This window comes from Garra rufa, chromosome 6, assembly GCF_049309525.1.
Source record: "Garra rufa chromosome 6, GarRuf1.0, whole genome shotgun sequence".
Lineage (NCBI taxonomy): Eukaryota > Metazoa > Chordata > Actinopteri > Cypriniformes > Cyprinidae > Garra > Garra rufa.
This window is the reverse complement of record NC_133366.1, coordinates 54,520,370-54,528,289: the sequence shown is the minus strand read 5'-3', so window position 1 is coordinate 54,528,289 and position 7,920 is coordinate 54,520,370.

The following is a 7,920-nucleotide window of genomic DNA, read 5'->3' as shown; positions in this document are numbered from 1 at the left end:
CACCTAGCAACTGCATAGTAATGCCTGATTAAGTACTCAGAAAACCCTAGAAACTACATTAAAACAACATAGACTGCACCCATAGCAACATCATAAAACACACCAAAACACCCTAAAAAACCCATCACCTGCATAGCAACACCTTAGAAACCACCTAGCAACTTCAAAGTAATGCCAGAGTAACTACTCAGAAAACTCTAGTAACTAGTAACCATCAAAGAGAATGGGGAAATGTGTCCAAACTTTTGACTGGTAGTGTACCTTAAAACACCTTAAAACCACCCAAACATCCTAGAAACCCACTAGCACCTGCATAGCAACATCTTAGAAACCACCTAGCAACTTAATAGTAACTGCCCAGTAAGGCCAGAGTAACTACTCAGAAAAACTGTAGTAACTACCTTAAAAACCCTACAATCCACCAATAGCAACACCTTAAAACCACCCAAAACACCCTAGAAACCCACTAGCACCTGCATAGCAACAACTTACAAACCACCTATCAACTACCTAGCAACTGCACAGTAATGCCTGAGGAACTAATTGGAAAACCCTAGAAACTAACTATAATCTACCTATAACCTTAAAACCACCCAAAGCACCCTAGAAAACCCCTCTAGCACCTGCATAGCAACACTTTAGAAACCACCTAGCAACTGCACAGTAATGACTGATTAACTACTAAGAAAGCCTTAGAACCCCCCACCAAAATAAACACCGCCCTAGAATCCACCCATAAGCACCTTAAAACCACTCAAATCTCCCTAGTACCTGCATAGCAACACCCTTAAAAAACACCTAGCAACTTCCTAGCAACTGTACAGTAATGCCAGAGTAACCACTCAGAAAAAAACACCCTTAGCAACGCTAGCAACTACACAACCAGATGCTAAAAGCTACTCAGATAAACACATACCAAAGCATTCACAACATCCTAACGTCATGCCGATGAGTTTATCTAGATATATTCAGAGTGTCACAAAGACTAGACAGAAGTAAAACACTCTGCAAAGACTTTAGAATAATAAAAAAAAAAATCATTATATTCTAAGAGTTTGAATTGGCTTGGCAGCAGAGCAAAGAACAGTAAAAGCAAGCAGAAGTCTCCGCCAAATCATTTTATTGGCAAAGAGCAAGTATGTCTGGTGTCTGCTTACTAAGGGCTGCCTTTCTGCAAACCAAAATGTCATGTCATATTATATGAATAGGCACGGATATTCCACATTTAAAATTAGGTTTAACCTTCAAAGACAAATTAAAATGGTAAATGTCAATAACAGCATAGAGAAAATAAGGGGAAGGGGAAGTCCCTTAAAATATATACGAAATCTGACAAACACCACATCCCTAATGCAGGGGCTGATGACTTTCAGATGATGCTTTTTTACAGAGTATTTTGTAATATTTAATTACATCAGCTTCATGTGGACTTTGAAATCATGCATCTAAAATGTCACAGCAGTGATTTAATGTTATTTTGTTGTTTAGTAGAAACCAAGGTGGTTCCCACATTACTGCAAGATCTGACAGGAAACACAAGTTCAGCTTCAGATTCAGTGTGATGTTACAGCAGGAAATAGTGATGCTTCTTACAGTGCACATTTGAGTCACTGAACTTTCCCATCCGTTTCCTCTTCTTGCATTGACATGGATACGGATGCATTGTAAAAAGACGGAAGATGATGTGGAAATACCTCATATCCTGATGTAATAAATAAGATGATAATATTAACCTGGAAGTGCTGATCTACTGGACGACCAGATCGGAAATTTTCCAAAACTCTGAGCGCCAAACTTCCTGCTGCTGTATTTATCTGGGGTTTATTTTTATCCTTTAATTTCTTCGCACATTATCTGCTGCTCTTTAGTTCAAATGTATAGGAATAATTTACTTTCCTATTTCCAAAATTTGAGGTTCATACTAGTTTTCATTTTTTTTAAATAAGTATGTTCTGCTCCCTAATGCCACATTTATTTTATCAGATATACACCAAAAATTGTCAAATATTTCAATTTCAAATAATTTTAAAATTTGGAGATAGTGAGAGATGCTGGTGAAGAGTGTGTGTGTGTGTGTGTGTGTGTGTGTGTGTGTGTAGTCATGGATTGTGTGACCCTGTGAATCGGGGTGAATCAGCCCAGTCTAGCTGTTTTTCTTCCTAGTTACTGTTGCCGCGTTACCCTCTATAAGCACACAGGATGGTACCTGATGACCGGCTCCAGACACACAGCGTGGTTTCCACGGACATGACCTCTAGCCCAGCAGGGGTCACAGGGTAAATGTCACACAAACACACATGGACCAACACACTCTCTAAATGAGAATGCAAACAAGCACAGACAGACACCCTGAAGCACACACACGTTATTGTCAGCAGAACACTAGCAATAGATCCTCACCATGCATTTGAAATCAAAATCCTGTCAAACATCAAGAATAGACTCTCAATAATCACCCATATGTACTGCATTATATTTATATTGTATGCATTTATTAGCATTTACTGAGACAATTACTGAGAAGTTTTCATGAACTTTGTCTCAGATGTTTCTCCTAAAATGATTAACACACCCAGATGAGTCACTAGTTGTCTTACAATAAGAGCATAAAGTTTGAGACATCGTCTTCTGAGATGCTAAATGAGACACATGCAAGATTACTTTTTTTCTCTGGAGAATTTATCTCGTTTTGCTCTCCATTTAATGTCTAGGAGAAACAACTGAGACATTAAAGTGATTATTCATACTTATAGAGTTTTTACTGCCTGCAGGAATGATCTTGTAGCAGTAACAAACCATTTACTCTGCGAGCTGTTAAACAGGATGTACAACAACACTGTGGTTCCTCTGCCAAATGCGTCACTCGGCTCCTTATAAACTCATTGTAGGACACATTAAACTCACCTCACATATACATGATGGTGTGAACGTACTCTACGCAAGTATGCAAACACTCGGCAAATGCAATGCAAAGTATACAGCCTCATTGTACGTAATGTATATAAGATGCATTCTGCGTTACTGTGGTCGTTACAAACCTTAGAACTCAAGGTGATAAATGTTTGTGCCAAAGAAGTTCTGTTGTTCAATCATGACATTAGTTGACTTGAAGAGAGTTTATGCTAATGGACTCTATAGCGCCCCCTGTGGCAACACTGAGAATTCAATCTCGCATAGCTGGAAGCTTCTGTGTTCATGTACTTGAGTGCTTTAGTAAGTGGCTCTGGTGCTGTAACGCTAATGTACCATTAATCTGTTGGCGGTGGAAGTCGGCGCACCCAGAGAGAGCGGCACAAAGAGAGAGACGCTAATCTACTTTACTGTATCAGCCTGCACGAGTCGGGCCGGGACACAGCCTGACTCCGACCGCAAAACACATGTACCCAGATTTACAATATTAATGCAGACCAAAACAAAAGCACATTTCCTGTTATTATTCATGTAAACATAAACAAATACACATTACACACAAAGTCAAATGTAACACAACTGGGAACTGGGACACATCACTGTTGCATCCAACAAACATGCTTGTCTAAATGTGTTTTAATGATAATTCTGCAGAACTTCCAGAGAGTTGGCCTTTTCAAGGCTGATATTTTTCAGATTTACTCCAAAGTAAACAAGTATAGCAAAGTATACACAGCTAGTCTCTTAGTTTTACCATATTTGTTGTTTAGGTCACAGTTACCAATATATCTGTGCCAACCACACATTCTGAATCACTTAAAAATTAGCAAGGATGCTGTGAATAAGAGCAATCACCAGTGACACTGACCTCAATTCTGTGTATTTAGTGCGTTAATTGCGCTTCAAGATTGACGTTTCAGGTTTCTGAGAAGTTCATCTCTTTACCAGGTCACAGAAACTTCTCCAGTCCACCTTAAATGGAGACCTGTCCCCCAGCTCCACAAGTCCCATGAAAATGCCCGTTTGGACGGTCTCACACTGCCATCTACAGACCATGGTAGTGTACTGCAGGCCTGCAGGCTCTTAAGGTGGACCAGAGGAATTAGGCCTCGTTGACCTGATGTCAGAATTGTATTTCAAAACCAGTAGCTGAAGCTCATGCTCATGTAAAAGTGTTGTTTGTCATGTTAGGTTTATGTTTCAGAAAAATAACACTGGATCCTACCAAAGGTGCTGTGAAATGCTAAGCTGTATTCTACTAAGCATGCATGGGTTTACTACAGGATTTCACCTTGTCTCCACTAGGAGGCTCACAGCTCTTTTTTTTACAGATGCAAGTTGAGACATGGCAGCAGCTGTTCAGTGTCATGCGGACGCAGAGATGCACAGCTGGATGTTTCTTGGAAGAACGGACAGTTTGTGTTTAGAAATTTTTATCCGACCCTTCTGAGAGTCTACAGAAGACACGTGTGAGATTTACAGTGTGTTTTCTCAGGAAGTGTCCTTCAGCATTTAATGTCTTTGCTGTCTAGGAGAAACAATTGATATATTAAGAACTCATTGGTGGTTGTTCTCTCTTGTACGTTAGCCAAGACTAGGGTTTGAAAACAAACTTTCAAGTTCATGTCGAAGTAAAACACACTCTGGGCAGACAACAACAGAAGGAACTGCGGTGGGGCACGGAAGGATGCATTTCACGTATCTCTGAGCCCTGTGATGATGAAAGAGAGAGAGATGCAATCGGCCCAATTCATCTCTAGAGAGAGAAAAAAGAATGAGAGGGAAAACCTACAGAGACTAGTGGCACAATGAAGAGATAACAGCTCGGAGATTACAGAAAGAAACAGAGATAACCTAAATATGAGCTACTCCAGAGCCACGCGAGGGCCGAGACTGACCCACCACACACACACACACACACACACACACACACACACACACACACACACACACACACACTGGTTTACATGTTTTATGGGGACATTCCATAGGCGTAATGGTTTTTATACTGTACAAACCGTACTTTCTATCGCCCTAACCCTACCCTACACCTAAACCTAGCCCTCACAGGAGATTGTGCAAACTTTTACTTCCTCAAAAAAACTCATTGTGCATGATTTATAAGCCTGTTTCCTCATGGGGACCTGAGAAATGTCCCAACAAGGTCAAAATTTACTGGTATTCCTATCCTTGTGGGGACATTTGGTCCCCACAACGTGATGAATACCAGGTACACACACACACACACACACACACACACACACACACACACACACACACACACACACACACACACACACACACACACACACACACACACAGACACAGACACAGACACAGACAGCTGGTGGAATAAGAATGCCTGCTTGTGGGTTTGGTAAAGGCCCACACCACATTATGACCCTGTTTGTGTAGTCACATGTTTTAAAATATACAAGCAGGGGTATTTGGACACTCAAATGACACATACATGTCAGAATAAATGTCACATATAGAAAAGCAATAAAGTATGCATGCGCTTTCTTTTACAAGTTATACTTACAAATTTAGTTGTTGGTACCACTGTAAGTACTTATTCATTCAACTGGATATTCATTAAAGTCTCATTTTGGCTTTGTAACAACTCAAGGGTGAGTAAATGATGACACAATGTTCATTTTAGGGTGAACTATCCCTTTAAAGCAATTGCATCAGTTCCCTCTCAAAAATCAGGAAGCACCATAATTTTTAACTGGATAGTCACATTACTTTTCTATCACACCACACAACATATGCTAACAACTTACCGTCTCTCTTGCTTTCTGGATTTTACTAGTTAATGGATTTCTCTGCTTCCCCCATTTCCACCAGAGCATGTCTCAATAACATCATGCGTAGCTGTTCTCCCTTGAGTGAAAATGACAGACTGCACGCATCAAATCTGAGCCCCTTTGATAGCATGGCTGGAAACTTGAACGCGCTCCAAGTTCTCACCAAAGCCAAGATGGCAAGAGCTGGAGAATTTGCCAGAGCACTTATTGAGTGATAGGATCGGGGAGCACTTGATTGCGCTTTCGTAAGCCAGCAGTTATTGGTGCGTTATTATGACTCACGATTGTGCAAGACGACCAGCAAGTCGTCACATTAGTGTTCTTGTGAATTGCTCTGATGTTAATGACGGGGACTCCAGTCCTGCCAGATACTTCTGTCCCTGCAGGCTACGTGAGGGATGGGGACCATGCTTTGTTCAGCAGTGGGTTGCTCTCATCAGACCCAACCACAGCAGTACTGTAAAAAATGCTTCTACAAATCACAAGCACACCTGATGTCGTTTGCCAGAACCCTAGGGTGCCGTTCGCTAAGAAGAATCAAGTGTGTTTTGGCTTAGGCCTTGCCCCAATATTGCTGTATTCCTTGGCATACGCTTCTGTTTTGTACACCATAGGGTTCCACACTTGTTGAGTCTGAAAGAGTGGAGGGCAGCTCCAGCTGCAAAGCTTTCATTTGACCAAGAGAAGTGGCCCTGCTGAGAGAGACGCAAAACCTTCCATCATGTACGGATCAAGAAGCAGTCCCTGTTCAAGGCTTCCAGCATTCTGGCAGCAAGCCTCAAGTCCTTGTTAAGCAGTGATGTGGCAAAGGAAACCCGCAGCAACATTTCGTCCCGCTTTCATTCTCTCTGACCAGTGAATTAAGTGGATTTGTCTGTTGTACATATAAACAAGTTGTGCATTTCTGTTCCCAGTATTTCTCAGCCCACTTTGGTTTCTTCTGTAAAACTAATTTGTCTTTGACCTGAGACACAATTTCTTCTAGTGTGCCATACACCAGTGCTAAGAAAACAGCCTGCTGCCTGCAACCTCTTTACTTGATGGACCACCCAAGTAAATGGATCCAAGATGGAGAATCGCTGCCCTGAAGCTGCAAGGACTGAATAAAGAATCTGCATGGTGTCCACAGGAAGGAAGTGTTCTGTGCAGTCTAATTACAGGTCTCCAGAGTCATGACAGACATGATGCATAGACTCACTTTCCTTTAAATCACATAAGCTGTTAATCCTTAAAAGGTTTATCCCTAATTGTATAAAAAGGTAGCTATCGCATGGATCTCAAGGTCCCAGGTAAAGATCAAAGCGCTTAAGGATATCCGAAATCTCTATACCTATAGGGGTCAGAGTGTCTTTTCCTTGTGCACGGTGCAATCGAGAGGAGGGTAATGATGGTTGCGAGCGCTGGATGAGGGACGGGGGTTGGGGCTTGCACTGTTGTCAGCACCTCTTGTGTCCATTAGGGTGATAAGGCCTCCATTGAAGTCCTGCCAGAATAAGATAATGGCAGCTCTGACAGGAGCGCTCTGTGAAGAAGCCGCCTAAGGGGGCCTCAGTGTGCCCGCAGTGTAGCCCCTCTAATGGCAGCTGCCATCCCCCCTTCACCCCTTGGTCTTTATCTCCTAACAGGCGCCCCCCTTCGGACTGGTGGCTTTCATCACCTGCCAGAACTGGCTGGAAGGCCGCAGGGTTTTGGGTCCACATCCCATACTACCCTGCGCTGTGTGCCAGTCCAAGGCTTTGAGGTCAACGTCAACTGAAATGTTTCTGCAGTTACATCTACCGAGGGGCCTCGTTGAGAAACAAGGGAAAGATCTGAGCTCTTGAGAAGGATCCAAATGTGTCATCTGCGAGGATACAGAACTGTCTCTAATCAAGAACGTAGTCTTGTAAACAAGGAGGACACACCGGTAAACAAATGAGTGGCTGCATATACAACAACATCCTCTTCTTTCTATCCCATTCGTCATTTTTTGTCTTCTGCATTGGCCTCCCTCATATATGACCCGCTCTCACCCTCCCCCTTCTTTCGCATAAACACTCTAAAAACCATGCGTGTTTCCCTGAGTCAGCTGAGAGCAGGCCTTTGATCTATTGTCGTTTTCACCATGGTTTCCAGGCCCTGCTCAGTGGGTAGTGTGTCTGGATCTGCTCTCTATTGTGTGATCTATACCCGGGCATATTCCTTTGAGGCTCCGTGCTGC